Source organism: Protopterus annectens, chromosome 2.part0 (genome assembly GCF_019279795.1).
Source record: "Protopterus annectens isolate FY-2018-M chromosome 2.part0, PAN1.0, whole genome shotgun sequence".
In the NCBI taxonomy this organism is placed as follows: Eukaryota; Metazoa; Chordata; order Ceratodontiformes; family Protopteridae; genus Protopterus; species Protopterus annectens.
The window spans coordinates 241250056-241277958 of record NC_056728.1 but is presented as its reverse complement, the minus strand read 5'-3'; the positions used below and the strand labels follow the sequence as shown (position 1 = coordinate 241277958).

Genomic DNA, 27903 nt, shown 5'->3' with positions numbered 1-27903 from the left:
TACAATTCCAGAGCTGCCAGAGCATGTTGAGTCTTAAGCTACAGTCACATATGTAAATGAATATGAATCAGTTGTGGCAGTGCCAAAAATTTCCAAGTAAACATGTCCAGAGCTGTGTTCACTGGAATAAGGTGAAGTTTCAGATCTATTAAAGGCAAAATCCAGATGAAGTGGGGCGTGATCTCTTACAACAGTGATCATTTTAGATTTAACGGTTCTAAAATTTGTAAAATTCTGGGATTTGGGGTAGATACGTGAAAGTTAAGACTTGTATTTTCCTTCCAGTCAATGGATTCACAGAATGCCCCATCTTTTCTTTTACAAAATGTAAATCAGGTCATTGCATCAGGCTGCATTTTCTATTCAAATCAGACCATTGATATAGATTTTAAAGATAGTTGACTGGAAATGAATGGGGGATTTTTAAAATGTAAAATGGTCATAATTTTTGAGCAACTTGTATTTTTCTCATTGCTTCCAAGAGGCATAACATAAAGCCTAGTCTGGCATCAGCTCATAAATTCTTTTGTTTGCATACTTTTTCATAGATTTGTAGAAAACCAAAACTGTTTTCCTAAAAAATGATGGTAAAACTGTTTTTTCACTCTGTTTCTTTTTGTTACAGCTGTCTAAATAGGTCACCCAGTAACTTTCACCTGTGATATTAGTACATTTAACACCCTACTTCTAGTCTTTTCAACATGCATCATACCCAAGTCTTTACGTTGGTCAGCAGATGCAAAGTCTATTTACACTTGAAATGTTTGACCTCTGCAGGACCAGTAGATTCACACACACCATACACGTTCCACCACCAGGATTTTTTTACAAAGAATTGTGTATGTGATCAATACGCAACACTATAAAACTGAATCCGTGTTGTGCAAGGCTATTGTCACAGAGATCTGAGAATGTCATGCTGCAGAGAAGGAACACACACTACCTGCATTAGTATGCTCGTTAATGGCACATATTCCTCCGTTGTGGATGGACAGATTCATGACATATGTTGTCAGTAACTGCTTGCTGAGGTCCACCAGCTGGCATGGCAGGGTGCCAAGATGAGTTCATGGTCTAGATAGTGCACTCAGGGACAGCACAGGCGATTATGTCACAGGTACTTGTTGGAAGACATTTTCTTAATATGAACATATTGCAAGATTATCTGTCTTCATTTCTTAGCTTTAATTGTTAGGACCTACTGCTGTACATATTCTAACAGTATGTGTGCTACATACTTGCAGTTTTCAAAAATAAATTGTAGTTTAATTCCAATTTTCTTTGAATCTCTGCTGTTGTGCGATTGTACATATTAGCATATTTTAACATTACTGAAGTGATTATTTCATATCTCATGCAAGATTAGCTTTTTTAACAGAATTTCACAAATACTTTACTAAGATGTATTACACAATGTAGTACAAGATTTTACATGTATATTAATGTGTGTTATTATTGGAGGTTCAGGGTTGCTATAGTACCCATAGTGCTTAGGACTATATGCTGAAAACTGACTAATGGATGATAAGTTTGTTAATGTCAGCTGGAACTTTCAGTGGCCTAAGTGTTTCTAATGTACAGGATGTGTTATGATTAAAATAATGCACTGTTTGCTCTTATTTCTCCAGCATGGCCAGTCACAGTAATTTCAGGCTCCCTGGCCATGCCAGTGAACTGCACCTCATTAAAATTGTACTGTAGTGAAAGGGTCTAGCATGGTGCTCTCGCCCATTTGAGGGAGGTTATCTTGTATACAGAGTGGTTTTGGCAGTATTTGCTTGCATTTTACTGAATATTGAGATGTGACATTGCACTCATTTGTCATAATGTTTGATTTCTGAAGTGTTTCATTTTCTGGTGATTGTGGTGCAGATTGTATTACGTTTAGATGTATCTCACTATATTTGGGACATCAGGTACCAGGAGCTTGGTGTCGGTGCTGTACATCCACAGTTGTAACTCCTTAAATTCATTCATGGACACAGTTTGCTCTGTGCTTCAAATAATTGTGACTCGTGGACCATACTGTGGCTCTTCATTTGTATACCTGCTGCATGTGTGGGCTCATCCAGGTATATAGTAGTGTGAAACATTCTCTGTGATGTCAGAGGACTTTTCACTTAGGGTTCTGATATGTGTCTTGGTCGGCACACCAGTCCTGTGCAGTTGCTGGTATGTGTTTTGGTCGGCACACCAGTCCTATGCAGTTGCTGCTATGTGTCTTGGTTGGCACACCAGTCCTTTGCAGTTGCTGGTATGTGTCTTGGTCGGCAGACCAGTCCTATGCAGTTGCTGGTATGTGTCTTGGTCGGCACACCAGTCCTATGCAGTTGCTGGTATGTGTCTTGGTCGGCACACCAGTCCTATGCAGTTGCTGGTATGTGTCTTGGTCGGCACACCAGTCCTATGCAGTTGCTGGTATGTGTCTTGGTCGGCACACCAGTCCTATGCAGTTGCTGGTATGTGTCTTGGTCGGCACACCAGTCCTATGCAGTTGCTGGTATGTGTCTTGGTCGGCACACCAGTCCTATGCAGTTGCTGGTATGTGTCTTGGTCGGCACACCAGTCCTATGCAGCTGCTGGTATGTGTCTTGGTCGGCACACCAGTCCTATGCAGCTGCTGGTATGTGTCTTGGTCGGCACACCAGTCCTGTGCAGTTGCTGGTATGTTTCTTGGTGGGCACACCAGTACTGTGCAGTTGCATAATATGTTAATGAAGCATAACCAGAGCCTTATTTCGTAAATGCTTTTATGTGCACAAGGTATATCTGTATTGTCTTAAATTAAAAATGTATATATTTTGTGAAAGAGGATTAGTATGAGAAGTATTATTTTTGCTATTTGGGAATTGCACCATATGCATGTCTGCGTCAATCCTTAAGACAATTTGACGCTATTTAAAGCTGATGTACACAGCTGCTCCAAATATACAAAACTTGTTGTACTGTGTCTTTTACGATAAACTGTCAGAAACTTTGGACAGAAATGTCACTGCCTGTCCCCACAGTCACCATATTAAACAGGGGGAGGAAGCAGTAACACTCATGCATTCTCTAGGCCTGTTATATAAAATCTGTATATAGTGCTGTGCAAATACTGATCGAGACAGTGGTCCAGATGAGCTTTGGCTCTCACATTTAAAGGATTGTGAGGATATGCTACTTATGAATACCTGTCCATGGGAAACATGGCTGCATACAGTTGATGGGTCATGTGATAGTGTGTTTTACAGGATGGTATTCTCTTTGCCTTTTAGTTATATCTTCTCTTGTTTATCTCTTATGTAAATCATCACTAAAATCTTCTGTTTTAAAGTTTTAGTTTATTTTAAGTTATCTTTTCCTCAGTATTTAAATGCTCCTGGATCATCTGCTCACAGCTGAACACTCCTCTGTTGTATGGGTTTTTTTGCTTTGATAAAGAAAAATGTAGTTTATGGTTATGAACTGGTTGCTTTCATTTATAAAACTTGGAAAAAATTATGTTAAGTAAAACGTATAATTGCTGGGGAAAAAAGGCTAATCGGTTCTGCCCTTTATGTTATATAAACAGGGATCTGTGTACTGAAAACTGAATCACTTTCAGGCAGCGTTACTTGACCCCAAGTCATTTGATTAAAAATGGGGGCTTTTTGTCCAAATTCTTGAATATAGATATTACACTAGACATTAGGGTTACATTTTTAATTGTGGGCTCAAATTACTCTTTAGTAAAATGTATTTGGTCGAGTCATTCAGTTATGTGCCTTAAGCACAGTACTAACCTTGGTTATAACGGAGAGCTATGGCCTATAAAGGGTTTCTTTACCCAGGCTAATAAAATTGCTAGTGAGACAGAATTGTAGTGCTCTGTGTGCATTTTCCTTTGTTATATTAAACAAGACGTTTTTATCTTTCCATTTTCTTCTTAATACGGGCAGAGCATGCATGTTATGTAGGGCATGTCTGGAAGGAAAAATAATCATAGCAGTGATTTTTAAAAATTGATAGAGAGTCAGAAAGAGGAACAAAGTCTCATTTTCTTCAATAGATGGTCTTCATATAGTTAGTGATAATGAATGACTGTGTAGGCTTAGTTTATTTGTTTAATAAAGTATGTACCTATGAATACGTGTGACTAAAGCTAAGCTTGGGAGCCTAACTCATAGCAGTTGAAAAGTATGACCGCGAGAACTTTGGGGCATATATTTCCTGACATTTAACAGTAAGAAGACTTGCTGTTCATAGATTTATAGGTAGATGTTATGGTAGTTGCCCTTGTGAGTCATTTTAAATCTAGTCACTTTCTCTCAGTGGTGAGACTCAAACCTTGTACTTTGTTTGCGAGACAAATGCCATAACCATTATGCCAACCCAGCTGGTTGTATTAAACATAAAGTACAGTTGTGTACACTTACCATAAATGTAGATGTTCGAGTGTATTTGCTGTTGCAGTCATTACATTTAGGTTATTTGCTTGCAGGTAGCCCTCAGTCGGCCTGATTATCAAAGTCTTGGGTCCTGCGTTGGCTGCTGATTCATCTTCCATGACATCCGGTAGTCAGCGGTATAAAGCATGCAGCCGACGCCATTACATCAGTTTCTCTTTCCCCAGATGTCAGGTGCCCCCATAATGGGAAGCAATTATATACAAGGTTACACCTCCAACAAAAAGCAAATACACCAGAAAGCTTTAAGCATAGTAAACAAGAATAGAGGTATAGTCAGTAGAAGTCAGGGGGCTGGAGGGAGGGTAACCAGGACTGCAACAGTGAATACACTTGAACATCTGCATTTATGGTAAGTGTACACAACTGTATTATGTTCTTCATGTTTCACTGTTGCAGTCTTTACATTTGGGTAGATTCCCAAAGCTAAGGAAGGGAAGAGGCAATTAGATAGCATTAGGACCAGCTATAAGGCCCTGCAAGACTGCAGTGGTAAAACCAGCTCTGGATTTTGAAAAAATAGGCAAGTGGTAATGCTTGGTGAAGGTATGTACAGAACTCCAAGTAGCAGCTTCTAGGATGTCCCTGGTAGGGACACCTCTGAGAAAGGCTGTAGGTAGATGCAGCCCTGGTGGAATGTGGTCGTATCACCTGTGGGGTAGGTTTTCCATGGTGCTTATAGCAGAAATGGTTTGCTTTGAAATAGCCTTCTACTCTAGCCCTGCTGCAAATGCAACCAGCAGCGGTTCAGATTTCCTGAGAAGCTTAGTCCTGTCCAAGTAAAATCTGAGTTGTCTGTGCATGTCCAAAGAGTGCAGTATTCGTTCCCCTTTGTTCTGTGGATTAGAAAAGAAAGTTAGCAAATGATTGGACTGATTAAGGGCCACACTGGATACCACCATAGGCATAAAGGAAGGATTGGTCCTGAGGGACACCCTCTCTGCATGAAAGATGATGAAAGGCTCCATTGCCATGAGGGCCTGTAATTCAGACACCCTTCTTGCTGAAGTGATGGCTAGAAGGAAGGCTATTTTTCAAGAAAGGAATTTCAACTCTGCATTTGCAGCTGGCTCAAAGGGAGGTAGAGTGAGCTTTTCCAATACAAAGTTAGGTCCCAGGCTGGAGTAGGGCCTCTGCTGGGTGGTATTAAGTTTTTGGCCCCTCTAAGGAATTGCTTCAGCAGGGGTGGCTTTGTATTATAATGAGGAGAAATGGCTGAGGCATGAATTTTGATGGAAGAAAAGGAAAGGCCCTTGTGAAGCATCTCAGTTAAGTATTGAAGAATGTGCAGTAAATAGGGCACTGTTGTGTCCATCCCCTGAGTTTGGCTTCAGGAACAGAATCTTTTCCATTTTTCAGCTTAGGATTTTCTAGTACTAGGCCTCCTTGCCTCCAGAATGACATCCATCACTTGCTTACTGAGGGATGGTAACTGAGAGATCATGTAATTAGCCAGGCTGCAAGGTTCAGGTTTGAAGCTGTGGGTGCAGAATCTGGCCCTCCTGCTGCGACAGCAGGGCAGGAGTCTGAGGCAGATGCCATGGCTCCAGAAGTGACACACTGCACAGGAGGGGGTACCAGTGTTGGCATGGACAGTCTGGTGCAATAAGTATTGCCCTTGGTTTGTCCTGTTTGATCTTTAGTAGCACTTTGGAGAGGAGAGGCAGAGTGGGAAAAGCATAAACTGAAAGGTTTTTCCAGGTGAAGGACAGGGCATCCAATTTCCAAGCTTGTCTGTGGGGAGTCCTTGTGCAGAATTTGTCGAACTGGTAGTTCTGAGGGGAGGCAAACAGGTCTATCTCTGGGCTCCCCTATTTGTTTCCAAAATGTTGAATATCTTTGGTTCCAGTTTCCACTCGTGTGGGTCCATAAGATATCTGTTTAGGTCATCTACCAATATATTTAGCTTGCCTGGCAGGAATTGAGCTGTAGGTGCACTTGGTAGCTCAAGGCTGTGTTCCACAGAGCCATGGCTAGTCTGCAGAGAGGGTATGAGTGGGTTCCCCCCTGTTTGTTTATGTACCACATAACAGTGGTGTTGTCCGTCTTTACCAATAATTGTCCTGGAAGAATGTGGTCTTTGAAGGCTGTCAGAGCATTCTGTACAGCTAACATTTCTTTTTGATTGATATGCAAGTGCATTTGACTCGGGTTCCATTTGCCCTGAATGCACTGCCCTGCCAAGTGAGCCCCCCCATGCATAGTCTGATGTGTCTGTTAGGGTTTGGGCTGCAGGGGGTAGAGTGGATGGCATCCCTTGTGGTGGCATGCCTCTGCCCACCAAAGGAACTCTGTCTTTAAGCAAGGGATGATAGGAATCATTGATTCTAGGTCCTGAGAATGTTGACACCATAGACATTTTAGGTACCATTGTAGTTTCCTCATGTGCAGTCTTGCATATGGAATTAGTAGAATGCAAGAGGCCATGAACCCCAGCGCTTGCAGTATTTTCCTTGCAGATAACTGGGTCTTTGTGGCCAGTAGGCTGTCAGATAAACCTGTTTCTCTGGCATGAGGTAGGCCATCTGGGAAGTTGTATTCAAGCTTGCTCCCAGTAATATAATTTGTTGGCAGGGTACTAGATGTGATTTCATTTCAGTTATGGTGTACCCCAAAGAAGTTAGTAATTTCTTTACAAATGCCAGATGATTTAATAGTATGTCCTGGCATTCTGCCTGAATTAGACAAACGTCCAGGTATGGGTATATTTGAATATTTCTTTGCCTGTAAAGTGCAATGACTGGAGCTAGGCACTTTGTGAATACCCTGGGTGCAGTAGATAAGCCAAAGGGCAGTGCAGAGAACTGATAGTGCATGTAGGTATCTTCTGCAAGATTCCCTTATTGGGATGTGCAGGTAAGCTTCCTTTAAATCCAGTGTTGCCAACCAGGCATTTTTGCCTAGCATGGGAAGCAGCTGATGAAGAGTTAGCATTTTGAATTTTGGGATCACCAAAAAGTGTTTAGGATAGAGAGGTCCAGGATAGGATGCCAGGAATTGTTTTTTCTGGGTACCAGGAAAAGTCTTGAGTAAAAACCTTGCCCCCATTCACCTTCTGGGATGCTTAGAAGAGAGAGAACCTGCTTTTGAGCCTCTGCCCACTGATTTGGGGGTAGGTCTGGCCAACCATTTGGGGTTGGTAAGGAGTGGAAGTGGAATCTGTATAGCTGGTAAACTATCTTTAAAACCCATTTGTCTTGGGTAATGAATTCCCAGTTTTTTGCATGCAGGGCGATCTTTCCCCCTAAAGGAACAGTCAGTTGAGCAGGGCTTGGAAGGTTTAAAGTTGTCATTGTGACAGTTTACCATAGGGGGTGTCTTACTACTCCCAGCTTTGGAAGTGGGATCCCCCCCACACTGCTTAGGCCTGTGAGTACCTTGAGAGTGAAGCTGTGTGGTCTGCTGGTTATGAGTTAGGACTGAGAAGGCCTGGAAGAGGCAGGAAAGGACCAATTCTTAGAAGGCCAGTGCCTACTAAATCTGGGAGGCCGTACTTGCAGGAAATCTTTAACAGTTTGTATAGATTTAGCTTTTTCCTCCATCTTTTTAAGTACTACTTCTGCTTTGTTGCCAAACAGGCGGTCCTGGTTTAAGGGAGCTTCTAGTAATTTAGCTTTAACATGATCTGGCAAAGATTGCTCCTTAAACCAAACATGCCTTCTAAGTACAGACCCAGTGACAGCAGCCTGCAAGATGCCTCTAATGAATCAAAACCACATTGCAAAGTATGTTTTCCAACTTGTTCAGCAGAATGCATTAAATCCTGTAATTCTTTATTTTCAGCACAGTCAGGAATCAACATCATTTTCTGTTTAAGTAGTCCAGTAATATGCTGCTGCTACTTTAACATATGAAACTGGCAGTTTAAGGCCCTGGCAGTTTAAGGCCCTAATGGCCAAAGTAACTGAAGTGTATACCTTCTTACCCCATCTGTCCAGGGCTCTGGAATCTCTATCAGAGGGGGTAGGGTTTTTGGCAGTAGTAGCCTTAATGCCTTTGGGTCCTTGTGAAATGGTCTCAGGATCCGCAGTAGGATTCTTAAAGAGGAACTTGTGAGAGTCAGGTACTCTGTAATACCTGTCAGGTTTTCTGGGAGCCGGAGGTAAAGTGTAAAGGGGCCAGGCTAGATTCCAAGAAGGCATCATCTACAATGTCCAGTACAGGAGGGATTGCTAAAGGCCTGTGTTGAAGCAGGAGTAAGAATTCCCTAAGCCTCTTTTTGGAGTCAGAGTAATCCTGGCTTTCCCAGCGTAAATGCTCCCTACGGGTATGCAAAGTTTCACCAAAAGAGAAATCTTCTGGAGGGTAAGCAGAGGGAATGGAGTCCTCTACATCAGAATCCTCATAGGTAGATAAGGGCCACTCCTGGTCATCAGAGAAAACAGACATTTCTGATTCCTGATCAGAAGGAAAGTCAGTTCTGGGTCTCTTAGAGGGAGAAGGGTGGCTTCCTCTGATTAGAGTAATAAGGTCTTCAGCCATTCTTATTTGTTTTTTAGGCATGGATCGAGTTTTAGGCCTTGAAGAAGATGGCTTCGGTTTAATATGCAAGTCAGTAGGCCTGAATACACCCTCAGAGGCCTGCACAGCAGCTCTGGACCCATCTAAGGTAGAGACATCCGCAGGTTCCACAGTCGAAGAAAGCATCTTGCGGCATACCAGACTCCTGGGTCTCAGAGGCCTGTGAATCTGAAGTAGATGGTATCAGGGGCTGCTAAAGCGCCTCACTGAGTACTGGCGAACTGGCGACTAGTTTAGGCGAAGCATCGTCAGCAGCTTTGGACCTATGCGGTCTGTCTCTGTCTATCTTTGCGTTTTTTCGGAATGTTGGTAGTCAGGTGGCTTACCAAAGCCATTTCTGGATAATTGAATTGAGTACCAAAATCTTTAGATGCGAAAATGAATCGACGACTGATAGTTAGAGGTTTGAATAAGGCACAAAACCGACAACGAGGTACGTCTTGGTCTGGGCCTAAGCAAGGAATGCAGTACTAATGAAAATCTTTGAGGTATTTGCTTTCCACAAGAAATACAATTGTTGAACTTTTACTGACATAGGTTTAGAGCAAGAAAAAGGACCCCCAACGGAGTATTTAGCTTAGTTGAAGACTGTGTATCTGAAACACGAAAACAAAAATTGCAGGAGTCGGTCGACCGGCACTTGCGAACTGCTTCTGCTTCGGGCACCGCACGGCAAGAAAGACTGATGTAGTGGTGTCGGCTGCATGCTTTTATACCCCTGACTACCTGACGTCATGGAAGATGAGACAGCAACCGATGCAGGACCCAAGACTTTGCTAATCAGGCCGACTTAGGGCTACCTGCAAGCAGATAACCCAAATGTAATGACTGCAACAGTGAAACATGAAGAACATCCAAAGTTTGATGTTAAAGATACAATAAACTGCAATTAAAACATGTCCTTTTTAAATAAAAGAAGAAATTCCTCATCCTAGTTGTATATTAGTGTACAGTTTGCCAGTTAGCATTCTTTGAAAAGAGCCTCTCCATGTCATTGACTAACTAGTGAAAATCTAGCCTTGTAGCCGAAAAGAACTAATGAAAATGTCCAGATTGTATATTAGTGAAGGCTTCTACAACATTTAGAAAAAGGAGCAATTCTACTGGAAAATATGCCGCAAATTATGGAAAATTTCCCATTTGTGTATTTTTGTAGAAAATAATGTATTTGAATAAAAATATCTTCAAAAATGGTTAAAAGGGGACATTCCATGTCTTGACATTTGCAAAAAAGGTTGACTGCTTAAGTGTTCGTGAAATCATATTTTTAAGATTGTTTAAGGTTCTTAAGTCTCTGAAATATGTAATGTATCTTGAGTTTTGTGAAAATAGATTTCAACAGTTTTATCAGCCCTTTGTGTTTCAGAAGGCTATTACTACTGCCAGCTGTGCCTAATGCAATTTAAAAAGCTCAATTAATAAAGTTCAAGAGCAAAGATACACTGTATATTAAGTCAGATACACCATCAGTAGACCAAATGTAAGAAAAATATCTGAAACCACGAGCAGGATAATACAAAAAGGCTCACTTTATTTAATAATAATAATGAAGATGAGACTTTGTTGTTTTCTATTATATGGAATATTGTAGTTAAAAAAAACATTTGACCATTTCAGTATAAAAGCTGCAGTGTTGACAACATGGGATTAGTGATCAAAATAAATTTAATTATTTAAATTGCACTTAATAGTAGCTGAAATATATATGACCGTCATCCACAAAAAACGTGTAAACCAGGGGTGTCCAACCTTTTCAGTTGCAAGGGCCGCATTGAGTCAACAGAAATGGTCTGGGGGCAAGTGAGGAGCAAAAAGGTCTCTCACAAACTGAAGAGCAAAGACTAATACAAAGTAGACCCACTGGCTGTTTTGTAGGTGAATTTGAACAATAAATAAATTAATAAATTACTTCAGTAATTGCAACAGGCAATTGTGAAATTCAGGAATGCTTGAAACACTTCAAGCACGAATGCATTGAGATTAAAACAGACTAGCTTACATAGTCAGTTAACAGACAGACATGCAGACAGATACCTACTGGAAAAGGCCACAATCAATATAACATATTGACCTCTGTTTCATATTAGTTTGATGGACGTTCACTAGACTACAGATTTAAGCACCCCTTTCTTTTGAGTCATTTTGCCTAGTATAGACAGCACTGAGGAATAACCAAGGGAACAGTATAACAAACTGAAATATTGTAATGAATTATTCAGACTGTATAATTACCAAGTAATTTTACAAATGAGTCAGCATAGTTCAATTAGGGTTACCACCTGTCCCACTTTGGACAGTCCCTCTTTGGGCAGTTGTGTCCTGACAAAAATTAAAAAAATGGCAAATGTCCTGAGATTTTAGGACAAAATTCTTTCCTATATTTTATGTAATAGTTGCATAAAACAGTTATTCTGTATCTAAAAATACCTAATGTTATAAGAAATAGAATAAGCAACTAAAATGCTACAAGAATAAGCTTTTATTTTAGGCAAAAAGTTAAGTTTTATCCTTTGTACTGCTCACGGGTATGTACACTGTCAGCCTGTAAAATCTGATGTCTGTACCAAAAATGTCCCACTTTGGCCATTTGAAAAGGTGGCAACCCTAAGTTCAATATATTACAGTTCACAAAACTGGTTTGTTGAATATGTTAGTAGAGGCCATCAAATAAAAGTGACTGAATGACATTAAGCCAGAGATGTAGCTGTTAAGAAAAGGAATAATCTATCAAGCAAAAAACTTTCTGCTCCCTCAAAGTTCACAAAGCAGAGCATAACAACTACTTCCTTCACACAAAGCTCATAGGGCAATTTCAATAAAATAATCAGATGTGCTGTGCATTTACAATGGCCTGTGTTTCCAGCTTGGTACGAGTTGCAAAATGATGAAAATCTAGCCTAGCAGCCAAACAACCAACTTAAGTACAAGCATGAACCAAAATAATTTTCATTTAAAAGTGAACAAAACTATGCAGCAAATCAAGCACTGCAAAACATCCAGGACTGGTTTATTAAAAGTCTTCTGTAGATGCAGACATTTTATTCGCTCATGAGTTAATGCATGCGCTTTGAAAAATACATATACAGGTTTTTAGCAGTAAACATTACCTGACAGCATTAGAAAAAACTTGCATCAACCTGTTTACTACCATTTCTCTTGTATGCCTCCCCATCATGACTAACCTACATAGCAACCCCCAATGAAACTGGACAGCTGCTACAAAGGTATCTCATTGTTGAAAAGCATCAGTCAGGAGAGGGTACAAAAATTTCCATATCATTGGATATACCATGGAACACAGTGAAGATCATCGTAAAGTGGAGAAAATATGGGACAACAATGACATTGCAAAGAACTGGACATCCCTCAAAGTTGATGAAAAGCTGGTCAGGAGGTTGTCAAGAGACCTACAGCAACATTGAAGGAGCTGCAGGAATTCCTCGTAAGTACTGGTTGTGTACTACATGTGACAACAATCTCCGTATTAGCCACATGTCTGGCCTATTGGGTTGCAAGATGAAGCCTTTTCTTACACAGAAAAAATTTGCAAAACAACAAAGTCTCCCAAGAGCATGTGGGAAAATGTGTTATGGTCTGATGAGGCCAAGGTTGAACTTTTGGCCACAATTCCAAAAGGTACGCTTTGGCATAAAAACACTTCATATCACCAAAATAACACCATCCCCACGGTGGTGGCAGTATCATGCTTTGGGGTTGCTTTTCATCAGCTGGAACTGGGGCTTTACTCAAGGTGGAGAGAATTATGAACAGTTCAAAATACCAGTCACTTTTGGCCCAAAACCTTCAGGCATCTGCTAGAAAGCTGAAGATAAAGAGGAATTTCACCTTTCAACGTGACAATAACCCCAAGCATACATCCAAAATCAAAATAATGGCTTCACCAGAAGAAAATTAAAGTTTTGGAATGGCCCAGCCAGAGTCCAGACCTAAATCCAATAAAAAATCTGTGGGGTGACCTGAAGAGGGCTGTGTACAAGAGATGCCTTCGCAATCTGACAGATTTGGAGCACTTTTACAAGGAAGAGTGGGTAAATATTGCCAAGTCAAGATGCGCCATGCTGATAGACTCCTACCCAAGAAGACTGAATGATGTAATTTAATCAAAACGAGCTTCAACAAAGTACTAGTTTAAGGGTGTGCACACTTACAACCAGCTTATTGAATGTTTTTTTTATATTCCCCAAGAGATTTGTTTTGCAATTGAATTGCACAGGTTATAGGTCACATTAAAAGTGGGAAAGTTTTGAAATTATATCACAAAACCTGGCATTTTAAACAGGGGTGTAAACTTTTATATTCACTGTATTTTGCATCTGTTAAACATACAAAGTCAAATACTGTAATTAGATATGCAAACACATTGTCTGGCAAGCTGCAAAGACTACCATACATCTTTATAAAACTGAAACAGCATTAGGAGCAGAGAACATAAATGCTAATCCAACCAATGAGCCAACTAGTCAGAATTCAAAAGCAGAGGAGGTACTCAATTTTTGAAGTTTGGTCATCAAACATTTCTATCAAAATAAGGCATATTTTACAGCAAATTATCATATTCTGTCAACAAGCTGGCAACATAATCTGTATGCTCCTAACACACTGCATCCAAGTAAAAAAATTAATTTCACTGCTCTCAACAAGTAATGCTATCAGGTCTGACTTGCAAGCTCTTGTGCATGCCCTTCTTAGTGGTAGTATGAGGGAGCATTATTTGAGTTTTGGTTTGACCAAGTTTACGAAGACATTTTGTTAAGACCACTACGCTATTAGACCATAAAACCACTACACAGTCTGAATTTTATAAAATATGGGGTTGGGAATCTACTCTAAAGTTTGAGGTGTATAAATGCTTTACTGCATCATAACACTTGAGTCACTTCAATTTTAAATCAGTCCTGTTAAAAACTAGTAGAGCCTACTTGTCAGCAGCAATATGGTTTAACTTCCATCACTATTAACTAATAATGTTAAAACCAGATGGCACAGATGAGTACTGAATCCCACCACTGCCAACCATTTGAGAAGAAAGGAACAAGGTGGCATCAGAGGGTGGTCTGTTGAGTCGCACCACTGATACCTAACAACGATAAAACTACACACAACTCTGGATTCAATAAAAATGGCCCCATGAAAATAAACAAATATTCACTGGGCCTCCAACATCCACATCCAGACTAGACTGGACACAGTCCACTTGCAGTGTTAAAGAAGAGCATCATACACCCCTTTATTACCACTCTCTCAGTGAACTGCAGCGTCTCCTCTGCTCCTTATCCAAGACAAAAGCCTTGATAACAAGCATTTCCCCACAGCCTTCTTCCTGGAACAGTAGTACTGCCACAGCTCTAGATGTGGCCAGAAAATAATCAGCTATGGGATAGTCTTGATTTAGCCAAATAAATATAAATATATACATTAAATATGGATTCAGTGGTAACAGACTCAAGTAATTTTGCTAACTGGAGACAAAAACTACAGCCTGCTAGCCTGTGATGGTAAATAAGGACAACCTTCCAGTAATAAATAGTAATAAGACATACATAATAATGTATTCACGAAGTGCTTGTGGCTGGTTTTTAAGACAAACATTGAGGATACATATTAAATACAGAGATGAATGAGAAAGTACACAAGGAATATTAAAACAGTTAAAAGAATACTTAATCCGATCTAAACTAGCTTAAGTCTCTTAGAATCATTGAACCCAATTATTCTGTTATACAACTTAATTAAAACAGGCAGAAGCAAATCATAGCACTGACATTAATATTCCGAAGACTCTTCCATTATGAAAAGACTAAAACCAGCCTTAAATATTTTTACACATCAAGTCACTCTCTTCTGAAAGCCCATAATCTTATTTCATTTTTTAGAAATAAAATTACATCTTATTTTAGTTACTAGTTTTCCCATAGCAAAAATAACCAAGCCAGTTTTTCACAATGGATACGATTGCGAAAAGCAAAAGCTTAAATTATGTCAGCAAAATAATCAAGATCTTGCATACATTTTAATCATTATCTCTAGGTCCAATATTAAGCATCCTTGAGTCAACTATAATTATATAGCTTAGCTTACTTTACTGCTGTAGAATAGATGTTGTAGTAGTCTTTTGTAAAAAATAATAAATCCACTTTCTTAGCCTCGATCTCCTCCTTCCTTCACAGGGTGAAGAGCTCTGAGTGTTGACACTCCTGGTGTAAACATTGGTTTCAGGGGTAGGTGAAGTGTGTGTGTGTGTGTGTGTGTGTTGTGCCTTAAGAATTCTGTGTGAAATTCAAGTGTAGCAGAAAGCATTGTTCTTGACACGTGAAAATATTTCTAAAATGTGCTGACTTGTCACAGTTTTCGTAATTTTCCCATTCACATTCCAGCTGCAGAAACAGACATGTAGCCAGTGGGGAAAATTAAGTGCATATCTGGCCTGAAGTCAGATACACTAATGTTTTAATGACCATCTGTGAGCAGGCTAATATTCAGTGATCTATATGCCTGAAGTTGTCATGCTTCTGTAATGTATACACTGATCACTAACATGAGTTTACATTCTGTAATGTATACACTGGCCGTTAACATGTTGAGTGTACATTCCGCAACGTATGCACTGACCATTAACACACATTTACATTTTGTAATGTATATACTGACCATTAACGTGTTTACAATGCAAGATTATGCATGCTTGCCAGTAATAGGGCTGATTATGAAAACTGGATGGCTTTCAGTAGAAATGATAGAAGCTTGGACAGACACACAGGCATGCAAGGAATGGCATGTACATGAGGTAAGCGTGTCACTGAACTTTGCACATGCCCAGATACTACTTCATGACTTAAACTTTGTTTCAGTTATGCAGTTTGGTAATAAATGTCACTTGCGATTTTCTGTTCAATAGCGTAAATGCTTTAGGTTGTTTATTTCTAGAGGGGAGTGAAAGAGCAGTGATTTCATGTCACCTGCATAGTAAGCCTTAAAACTGGTAACTCATTAAAATAAGCCAAAGTAAGGCTCTTGGTCCGAATTCAGTAGTATCTTTCTAGTTTAGGAAGAGTGGTGCATTCTGTTTCTAGGTTAAACAGTTAAGCTTGTGTTCAGTTTCAGATAACAGATTTAAGCAGTCCTTTAAAAACTCTGTCACTTCATATATGTATTCTAGTTCCCCTTTCACCTCCCCCTCCCATTGTTCTCTCTTCTAGCTGGTTTCTTTTAACCGGAGTGGCATTTGAACTAACACCTGGTTGTTAATAACTTGTGTAGTATACGCATTGGCTATGAAGAGACTCCATTCTCTGAGTTGTGAGGGCTAGTATACGGTATCCATATGATGTGGTGTCTGATGGATAAAATAGGTTTTAGTAGAAAGTGAAACCGCGGGTCCTTAGCAGGTAGTGGGAGATTTTTAGCCTCTTTGGATATGATGCCAGGACTTGGTATTATAAGCAGGGCAAAAAGAAAACCAGCTCTACAGAATTTGGGGAGTTCTTGAGGAAATTAGTGGTGAGCAGTAGGAGGTACAGGAGGGGGAAGCTAGGAGAGTAACAAGTCCCAAATACAGAAATACTTTAAAAGGAGGGCCCCTTTAAACAGAACTGATGGTTTGAAGCAATTTTGAGGCTTTAAAGAGATCAGAAGAGGTAGGAGGATGTGAATAATGGCTCTAGTATGTCTAACTGAAAAAAATACACATTTTCTGCAGGAAGGTCAAGGCACTGCACCAAGAATATGGTAGTTTCTAGTAAATGCTTTTTTTGGCAGCCACTAGAATTAACCTTAACAAGGTCTTACTATGTCTAGGCAATTCAAACTCTGTCCCAGATCCTTAACCCATTTGCTCTCCCAATATTTCTGACAGATTACTCTGTAGGAAGTTTTTAAAAGTCTACAAGCTGAATTAAGTCCCAACAAACATACTTCCTTTCTTTCCCAATTTTCTGTACTGTTTTGAAGAGGAGTCTAGAATACTCTACTGCTGTCTTACTCTGTCAGGAAAGCATCCTACATTGTCTACAGACTGATTTTCTTTCAGATTCAGATTGTTTAGTGTGTGAAGTTAGAACTGGGAGAGAAGACTAACAGGAATCATAAAATTGCCTTCTTGATGGCTAGCCTAAACATGCCCTTCTAGTTTGATTTGTGACATTGTGGTGTGTGAAATTGGTGGAATGCATGCTTGTAAGCCTAGGACAGAAAATTCTAAATTGCTGTGAGCAGGAGTATCAAAAGAGGAAATCCAAACATATACTCTATAGAAGTCCACCTGAAAATATTGCTGAGGTGGTAGGTGTGCAATGTTCCAAGAGACAGGGACATAAAAGTGCAAGAAAGAATTTATATAAAGGTCATCCTACCATTCATTTAGCTTATGTGCATCTCTAGTAGTTTACTAAATACAAGTTTTAAATTGTTTGTAGTGCTAACCGTGTGTACAGTGTAAGCATTTTATACTACGTTAGAATTTAATATGGAGATAGTCCACTTTTCATAGTAGAACATAGTAGCTGACATTAAGGGTGCACCAAAGAGAGATGGATGCTGCCCTGTGTGAAGGTGATGTTAAGCTGAGAATCATCAGCCAGGGTAACAAATGGCAAGGAAAAGCCCATTTTACTGTAGCAAGTCTGTCTTTTTTTTTTTTTGTTATGAGTAACCGCTGTTAAATAATACTTTACTTTTAGGGCCATTTTTGCTATATTTTGATTAAAAGGTATATATCTTGTATTCAAGTGCTGTTTGAGAAAATTGTTCTTGCAGACCACCTAAAGTGTAATGTGTTTTGTAAATTAGCAGTTTCTGACCTTAAGCAATCTGAAATGGGTATATTTTAATTTTTGGCTGTATTTCAATAACTGTCTTTTTTTGATTTTGCTTTTTAGGGCTTTTGAAGGCTTTAACCCAGGCATACCTGAGTTGTCGTAGCAATACAGTCCCATTTTAAATGAAATATATTAGTAAAAGTTTATCTGTCTTGGCCTCGTTGTGACGTTCTGCACTTCATATCTCATGTAGAGTGGAGGCAACATTCCAAAGGTATGTAAGGCAATAAGTATACGGTGCAGTAAACCTAAAGATGACAGACTGAAGAATTTTAAGGCTACTTATATAAGATCCTAAAAAAAATAATAATTTCTGGACTGCAGAATTTAGTTTACCATCAGTAGGCCAATATGATGATGCAAAGTGATTTCCTTTTGTTTAACAAATATTTGTTTACCTGAGTTGCAGTAGCATCTGTGATGTGCTTTCCCAATCTGCCAGTTCTGTGACACATACATGCACTTTTTGTTTTGCATGTCTGATACATTATAACAATATAGTAACATACTTTTCCTTAAAAAGTCAGTTTGCAGTAATGCTGGTGAAAGGTAATACTGACAAAAGGTAAGGTCATTTGACATAGACTTAAAAGAATTTTGCCTAGAGGCCTGTGGGTCAGACTGACACTGCCAGTCTTATTAAAAGCTTGACTGGTGGTAAAGCTAAACTGAGAGCTCAAGTTATGATGCATTGTTGTACTGACATTATTCAGTTCTCTGTCTTCCCTTATGGAGGAAGAGGAAAATTTATGAAAGTTTAAAATAGTTATATCACAAGTTTGATAACTTCCTGTCCTGTTCCATGTATTTTTGTTGTCTATTAATGTGTATAATATCTGTTTATTCTCTGCATGTGTTGCAATTGGTTTACACCGGTTGCATTAAATTATATTATCAGCTACTGGTCCTTCCATACAAGTTTTCTGTTTGCTGTAACTGTTCCATTTACTGTTACAGTATGTATGTCAGCATACAAAATTAAATAAAAAGGTATGCCTCTTTCACGTTTTCATTAATAAATGTGCACATTCTATAAAATGTGCAAAATCAAGTTTTAAAACTTAACTTTTCCCATCCTACTCTACTAGTCTTTTTTTTCCAAAATGTTTTTATTCATTTTATAACACAATAACTTAACAGTATAGTAACAAGAAAAAAACTATATACAATGTCCATAACAGCTAAAAAAGCAATGTATATAGAACACTTAATATTTGCCCAAGCAATTAAATGATGACTTGTGTTGGTCCTTGCTTTTATAGTAGCAATCTCATTCTTACAAATGTGTTTCACAAGCTGAATAAACTTAACTTTAAAGACAGGATTAGATTGGGATTGCCAAATTTTTAGTAACAATTTTCCTTGCTATAGAGAGGATTTTTCAGGAACATTGACAAAGATAAGGGAGTCAGAAAGTATACAGATGTCATTCCATAGAGCTTTACAAAGATATTTAAAGTCTAACAAAAATGGGGAAATTAGTTTGCAATTAACAACCATATGTATCCAGTCAGCATCAGGTGTCCATATCTCCAGCATTTCATTTTATCTTTCTTATACATTATTGCTAGACTATGTGGGGTGAAAAACATCTATGTAAAAATTGGGATGTGTATGCACGCCAGAACAGGGACTATGTTGATTTCTTCACAGACTGTAAACAAAGTTTTTTATCTTTTTCTGAGAATACTTGTCTATTAATTTCACCTGAATAATTCCAAAAAGAAACCTCCGTTTTGCTAAAATCATTTTTGAGAATTTTATAAATAACAGATATGTATGAAGTGTTCTTAGGTAAGCTATTAATAATTGTTGAGATAAAATCCAAGATTTTTAAGTTACTGTTATTGTATGCCTCTAAGGGTATGAGCTTAGTATGTATAAAATCCTTACAAGTTTGGATGTCCAGCCAATTGCAATTTTGCAAACTATATCTGCTGATCAAAAAGTCTGCAGAACTTATTTTATTAGCTGAGAGAAATTGATTCCAGTATAATAGATCACCCTTGTTAAATTCTAACATTTTCAGAGTATCAAAAAATATCAAACATTTATTTGTGTAAGCAAAAGGAAACATAATTAGTAATACATTTTTAATTGATTAGAAAACATAAGCTTTTTAAACAACCACAATATTTGTTTTATAACAGATGTGAGAACAAGTTTTGACCTTTCACTTTGAATGTATATTTTTAAAATCTATATAAAGATGTTTACATGTCTTTGAGTATGTGGTTCAAGCAATGTCCTGTTACTATTAAGAAGTAAGGTTTCACGTATTAAATTCCAATATAATATATAAGAAGCATTATTCCAAAGCAACACTATGTTAATAAATCTGGAGTTTAAATAAAAATAAATATTTGGAAACCCTGTACCTCCTTCATCCCAGCTTGTGGTGTGCCATAGAAGAGAAATTCTTGTTTTTGGGGGGATACCAAAGGAAGTTAAGTAATAAGTTATTAATTTTCTGTTTAATTTTGACATGTGGAGGAATTATTAGAGCTTGGCCAATTAATAAGATTTTAGGTAACAGTATCATTTTGATTAAAGTTAGTCTGTCTTCAAATGTGAAGAGTTTGTTCCAACTGTCAGACTAGTAATTGAGTTTATAAGTTGTTGGTAATTAGATGTGAGTGATTTTTTTTTTTTATAATTAGATTCAATAATGATACCTAGATATTTAGTATGCATGCCCTCCCAGTTTGAATCTTTTTTATCTAAGTTTCATAGTAACATTTTTATTCACTAGAAGTTCCTGAGTTTTGTTGTGATTGGATTTTAGACCAGAGATGTTTGCAAAGAAGTCGAGATTATGTAATAGGTGATCTACTGAATTTTCAGTATCATTGGAAGTTATTAGTAGGTCATCAGCAAACAGTTGTATCTTGGAGGATAATTTGTCTGACACTTTATATCCTTTAATGCTGTCATTATTTCTAACATAATTTGAAAGAGGCAAAATACCCAGGGCAAAGAGTAATGGGGAGAGGGGTCACCCCTGTTTAGTACTTAATATTTTGAATGGGCTAGATAGGCTGCAATCTTTACATAGGCTATGGGCTTTCCATATAAGTTTTTAATTACTCCAATAAAGTTTGGGAAGAAATTGTATTTTTGCAGAGCTTTAAGTAGATATGGACAACTTAGGGAGCTGAAAACTTTATCTATATCAAGGCTTAAAATATAAAGCTCATTTTTTTCTTGTTTACTAAGTCTGTTAAGGACTCTAAGCATCTTCTTGCCTCTAATTTTCTGACCCTCTAGCTGACGCTAACTCTCTATCTTAACCCTATCTGATAAAAAAAAAAAAAGTTTGTATATTGCCTGTCTAGTACATGTTTTATTATTGCTACCTCTCTTTTTACTTATTTAGTATTCATAACTTTTTGTGTGTTTTAGTTCTTGCTATTGTCTTGTTCATGTAAATTGCTTTAACTTTCATGTATCATTTGGAGCTTTTCTCCTCGGGCCTCTGCTGAAAATGGGTTCCTGACCCATTCAGACCTTCCCTGTAAACAAATGTTAAATAAATAAATAAATTCCTGTCAATACTCTGAATTTATAAGTGGTACAAGTCATGTCATAATTTCTTTGTAACCATTTCCCAAGGCACAAAATGACTCAGCAGGTGACAAATGCAAATAATCATGCAGGTGTACTGTGAGTTGTACCTTTAATGCGGTCACATATTGTCAAAATATCTAACCAGGAAAGTACTAATAAAGGTTAAAACTAAAATAAGTGCACACAATGGGTTTTATTCTTATTTCTGCTTGACAGAATAATTGGCCATACCTCTTAAACTCTGTGTAAGAATTCTCTACAAAGCCAAAAATAGTGAGGGTACAAAGGCCCAAAATTCAGAACAAAGTTTAAATGTTGCTCTTAACTTAGAAAATTGCTAGGCTAACACATTTTGCATTTTACATTAACATATATTTTCTTAAAATTGTGAAACCTGAAATGCAAATATCTGTTATTATTTATTGACTTCAGTCCTCAATTTGCCAGAAAACCACAAATTCTGAAGAACAAGCCACAAATCTGAGGCTAACTAATATATGTAGACATTCCACAAAATTCTGGACAGTTGAGTGGTATGTTTGAGGCCAGTTTTTTAGATATTAACATTGCTTTAGACACTGACCTTTGTAAAAAGACAGTTTTGATGAATACTATACTTTTTTTTTTCTGCATTGTACTGCACTTCACCTTAAGTGATTCGTTTTTGGACTCTGGGCCTAGAAGTAGCAGATGAAACATATAAACATACATTTTCCTGACCTATACTTCATCTTAAGTAGTTACCTTTCAGCTAAAATAAGGAGTAAGTTGTATTGCCACAGTTTCATCTGTACATACCTTCAGTCAGACAAGAAGGAAAGGATGTTTCTGTTGCCTTGTATATTGTTCTTCTGGGAGTCATTGTACTGGGGGGGGGGGGACTGCTGGAAGAATTGTGGGAATTGTTGCCCATACAAATCTTCTGGCATGGACTTGTCTCTCTCATTCAAAAACATTTTTTTTTCTACATGAAAGACTGACCTTCCCATATTGTAACTGGACTGTGTTTATTTTATTTTAGATATGATGACCACATGCACTTAGACCCCTGCATTTTCCATGGATAGTAAACTGTAATGTATGGACCTCTCCGAACCTGTGTGAATGCAGAGGATAGTGTTTAATGTTAACAGTACAGATAGCCATGCAGTCCAAATGTCAGTTATCTTTTGTTGAGACAGGTGAGTGGGGTTGGAGGGGACGTAAATGTTTGTGCACCTGCTTGTGTGTTAGAATTATGGTTGGGGACTGGTGAGGGATAGGTCTTGTATGTTTGTGGGTGTGAATGTGTGTATCTTAGGATTATGGTCAGAGTTAGGTAAGGGGATAGATGTAGTGTTTATGTGCATATGAGTCTGCCTTGTGTAGTGGTAGTGTTACAGGAATGTTTTCATGGGACAGCATTAGGGTTAGGGTTAGCACCCATTATTAAGATGGGACAAAGGGGCAGGACAGGCATCTCTGGATCTGACTCTTTCTGCCAAGCCTAGAGAGAGGCATTAATCAAAGTGAAAGTCTGGATATGGGAAGATTTGGTGAAGCTATGCAGAGTGACTTTCATGCAATTTTTAAGGAGGTTCTGACGGACATCCAGCATCTCAGGAAGGGGAGGCAAGATATTGCTTCTGCTGTTGTGGCATCACTAAGGTAGTGTTAAGAGGTGGAAGGATCACTTTGAGAAAATTCTAAATCCAGTGGATACATTTCAGTCTGAGGCATAACATTCCTCAGCTTCCTTGGGAAAGAATATACCAGGGTGATGGAAGGCAGATTGTGTCCAGTAATCAGGCCCCAGGGAGGTGGAAGGAAGACTGTGTCCACTAATGAGGCCCCAGGGAAATGGAAGGAAGACTGTCCACTAATGAGGCCCAGGGCAATGGATGGAAGACTGTGTGCACTAATCAGACCGCAGGGTGGTGGAAGGATAACTATGTCCAGTAATCAGGCCACAGGGTGATGGAAGGAAGACTGTGCCCAGTAATCAGGCCCCAGGGTGGTGGAAGGAAGACTGTATCCAGTAGTCAGGCCTTTGATCCAAGATCAGCTATTTGTATTGGCTGCTGACTTTGATACAGTGGGTCAGCTCTTTGTCCTTGCATAGGTATGGATGTGGCTGTGGGAGTTGATGGAGTTTTGAGGGCTTGGAGACACATGTGACCAGGTACCCTGAATGTCTTGTAGAAAATGTTACTGCACTGTGATGTCACTGTCCCAGGGCATGTGATGGGGGTTCAGGAAGGGCTGATGATCTGAGTGGAGGCATGTGCTGATGATTAAGCAGTGGTGTTGGCCTGGGTTGATGAGTGCCATGTGGGTACAGAAAGGGCTGTTACTCCAGGTTGATGAGTGCGATGTGTATACAGGAAGAGCTGTTAGTGTGGGTTGAGGAATGCAGTGGTGTTACAGGAAGGGCTGTTAGTCTGGGTTGGTGAGTGTGATGGTGGTGCAGGAGGGGCTGTTCGTCTGGGTTGAGGAGTGCGATGGGGGTACAGGCAGGGTTGTTATTCTGTGTTGAGGAGAGTGATCTGGGCACAGGAAGGGCTGTTAGTCTGGGTTGAGGAGTGCAATGGTGGTACAGGAAAGGCTGTTTGGGTTGGTGAGTGTGATGGTGTACAGGAAGGGCTGTTAGTCTGGGTTGAGGATTGCAGTGGTGGTACAGGCAGGGTTGTTAGTTTGGGTTGAGGAGTGCAATGGGGGTACAGGAAAGGTTGTTTATCTGGGTTGGAAAGTGCGATGTGGGTACAGGAAGAGCTGTTAGTCTGGGTTGAGAAGTGCGATGGTGGTACAGGCAGGGTTGTTAGTCTTCATTGAGGAGTGCAATGGGAGTACAGGAAAGGCTGTTAGTCTGGATTGGTGAGTGTGATGGTGTTACAGGAAGGGCTGTTAGTCTGGGTTGGTGAGTGCGATGTGGGTACAGGAAGAGCTATTAGTCTGGGTTGATGAGTGCAATGGTATTATGGGAAGGGCTGTTAGTCTGGGTTGGTAAGTGTGATGGTGCAGGAGGGGCTGTTAGTGTGGGTTGAGGAGTGCGATGGTGGTACAGGCAGGGTTGTTAGTCTTCATTGAGGAGTGCGATGGGGGTACAGGAAAGGCTGTTAGTCTGGGTTGGTGAGTGTGATGGGGGTACAGGAAGAGCTGTTCGTCTGGGTTGAGAAGTGTGATGGTGGTACAGGCAGGGTTGTTAGTTTGCAATGAGGAGTGCGATGGGGGCACAGGAAGGGTTGTTTGGGCTGAGTGCAATGGTGGTACAGGAAAGGCTGTTGGTCTGGGTTGGCGAGTATGATGGTGTTATGGGAAGGGCTGTTAGTCTGAGTTGGTGAGTACAATGGTAGTATAGGCAGGGATGTTAGTCTGCATTGAGGAGTGCGATGGTGGTACAGGAAAGGGTATTAGTTTGGATTGGTGAGTGTGATGGTGTTACAGGAAGGGCTGTTAGTCTGGGTTGGTGAGTCCGATGTGGGTACAGGAAGATCTATAGTCTGGGTTGAGGAGTGCAAAGGTGTTACGGGAAGAGCTGTTAGTCTTGGTTGGTGAGTACAATGGTGGTATAGGCAGGGATGTTAGTCTACATTGAGGAGTGTGATGGAGACACAGGAAGGGCTGTTAGTCTGGGTTGGTGAGTGTGATGTGGGTACAGGAAGAGCTATTAGTCTGGGTTGAGGAGTGCAATGGTATTATGGGAAGGGCTGTTAGTCTGGGTTGGTAAGTGTGGTGGTACAGGCAGGGTTGTTAGTCTTCATTGAGGAGTGCGATGGGGTACAGGAAAGGCTGTTAGTCTGGGTTGGTGAGTGTGATGGGGGTACAGGAAGGGTGCTCTTGCTATAGCCAAGGTACTGCTGCTTATTGCAGAAGGCTCCACAGAAAGTAAGATGCTATTTGAGCTTGATAAACTGCAGCAGACTCAATCTGTATATTTTGGCAGATGAAATGTTACAGATGGCAGTGAAATTGCTTTGCTTATGTGTTATAAATGTAGAGTCTTTAAAGAGTTTCCGAACTTCAGCAACAGTAACATCACCTGTTTCATAACGTCACAGGGTACATATCAGAGAGACCCATTTCTGTAGAAGAGTTGCATCTAGTCAGATGCTTGACTTCACTTAGTATATGTCTCCGCAAAGGTTTTGTTTTAGTATAAAGACCTTAAGACTTTATGAAATCTTCTGTTGCTTTTATCATAAGAGCTAACTTTGGAAGTGTTTTTATCTGAGTGGGAAGGTCCAGTGCCACTGACCTAGCAGAGCAAACCACTTGAGTCTCTTTGCCTAGAAGCATTATTGCTAGCCTTGAAATGCATCATGAGTAGCCCTTGGCAGGGCTAGCCCCAGAGGTGATGGTCATTAATTGTCTGAGTTCTCTTTCTTGGAAGTGATGCGTGATTGGGCACCAACACGTTTTACTCCCCCCACCACTACCTTGCTCATGCACTAACCGTACACTTTACTATACCATACCCGCTCCCTAACAATACCACTACACAAGACAAAAGGGCATGGAACACACAAAACACAAAAAGGTCCAATACTAAATCTGTCCTCTTACGTAAACCTTACTCTAACCCTAACCCGCAAAAACACATACTAACCATTGTAACTTCATGGTGCAAACTCTCAACCTCCACCTTTTCAGTCAAGCATTCATTGTTCTGCACAGTCTAATTTACCTAAACAATATGCAATTCAAAATGAGCATTAACGTATTTGTGCAGACACTTTTTTGTTGCACCCTAACAAAATTATAAATCAAGTAAATTAACCATTTCAATGACAACCATAAAAAAAAAAAAATATATATATATATATATACACACATATACATGCATAAATTCACTTATATGCAAATATAGGCTTATTTCCATTTGTTGACCGGGATAGTCTGACTGAACTAATAGCCCCTTGAGAGTAGAGTTTTGGGGATAAAAGCTTTAAATAATTTGCAACAGGCTTCAGATATTAGTTTGCAACACATTTATGCAAAATATATAAAAAAATATGTATAGATATACAAATGTAATGTGTGTGCCTGTATCAGTGTGTGTGTATTTTAATATGTATATGTACATACAGTGGTAGACTGACTGCTGAATGTGGAAAGGACACTGTTGTGTTGTATTAGGTTGTGTAACAGTTTCAGTTTTCTTTACCACGAGGTGGTTTCATGGAAGGGAAATGTAAATATCTCTGTCTGAGGTGGGCAAGCAAACCAGAGAGAAGCTGACCATGACAACCAAAGAAAAGCAGCTTGCCTCTAGATGTATGTTATGTCCACTATCTCCTCTGATAGATGAGATTCATGACCTCTGGAGCCTAGAGAGGCTTTTGAAGAGGTGTTTCTAGCTATGTTGGAAGGATGAGAACAGTCTTGAAGATGTCTCTGAAAACTGGGAAATTGATGGGCGCTAATGTTGTTTGAAAGAGAAACCGATGAAAACACTGTTGTAGGAGGGAATGAGGACTAATACATTTAATTATCTTTCGTTGATTGAAAAGAGACCACAGTGAACTGAGCTTTAGAAATAACTGCACTGATTGAAGCCAACCAGCACTGCCTTCATTTTGTTGATCACCACCATTTTGGCAAGAAAAGTAATTTTATGCTCTTCCTTGTAAATAAACTTTAACATAAGACTGAGAAGCTGGTTCCAGATTCTTTTATTACACCAAGCACTGCAAGTTGATAACAGTACACACATCTATATAAATGAGTCTACTATAGGTCCACGAAGCGCAAATCGTCAAGTTCAAAGTACTTGAACAAATGTGTTCAAAACTGTAGTAACTGAATGCAGCATTAAAGATTTTTCATATTCATTTTTTAAACCTCTTGTCATGGGAGGAAGCCCCCTGCACCCCATAACCCCCGCTGTGTATGTATGCCAACTCTGAGGAGGCACTACAGAGGGGAAAGGGCAACTTCCCAGTCCCCACTGTACCACAGACTTGCATATGAAAAAACTAACAATTTGTGATCTTTAAGCATTCACCGTTTCTTTCTCTCTTTTGCCAGTCTTTTCTGCACTCAAACAGATGATATTTTGAGAAATGAAAAATGTATGCATAAATATATTTAACGTTTATTTTCACTGTAATTTGATAGCCATAACACCACAATTCTACATGGCAGAATGGCTTCATAGATTTAAGTCGGAGGCATGTTTAGTTTTTTTGTACCAGAAATCAGTGCAAGTACATTGTGTAGTACACTATGCATACATTCAACACAGTATTTTTTTTAATTAAGAAAAAGGGAAACAGTCTTCCCTATTGAAATCTCATTACATGCACTGTTGAGTCCCAAAACACCAAAAAAATGACCAGAAATACAGAAGAGTGAATATTAGACATTGCTCTTCACCCTTAAACTTTTTTTAGCAGGTGGCAAGCCCCTCTGTACCCCCCTGATGTAAGGGGGCAAAACCCCATACCTACGCACACCCATCTGAACTTGTATGCCAGCTCTGAAATTGCCATACTGTGGAAGGAAAGGGAATATTCCGGGGAAATGACAATCTTGGACTTTGTATATGTTAAGTCTGGATTTTTAGTCATTTGGTC

General features: G+C 39.4%; 1 protein-coding gene across 1 annotated transcript in view; it reads left to right on the top strand.

Moving 5' to 3' along the window:
• The window catches only part of MRAS (muscle RAS oncogene homolog), a 437128-nt gene that overhangs the window by 74116 nt on the left and 335109 nt on the right, over positions 1-27903 (top strand). The window contains exon 2 of the mRNA XM_044060717.1: positions 17843-17996. The gene's annotated coding sequence lies outside the window, so the exon portion shown is untranslated. The remainder of the gene's footprint in view (positions 1-17842; positions 17997-27903) is intronic.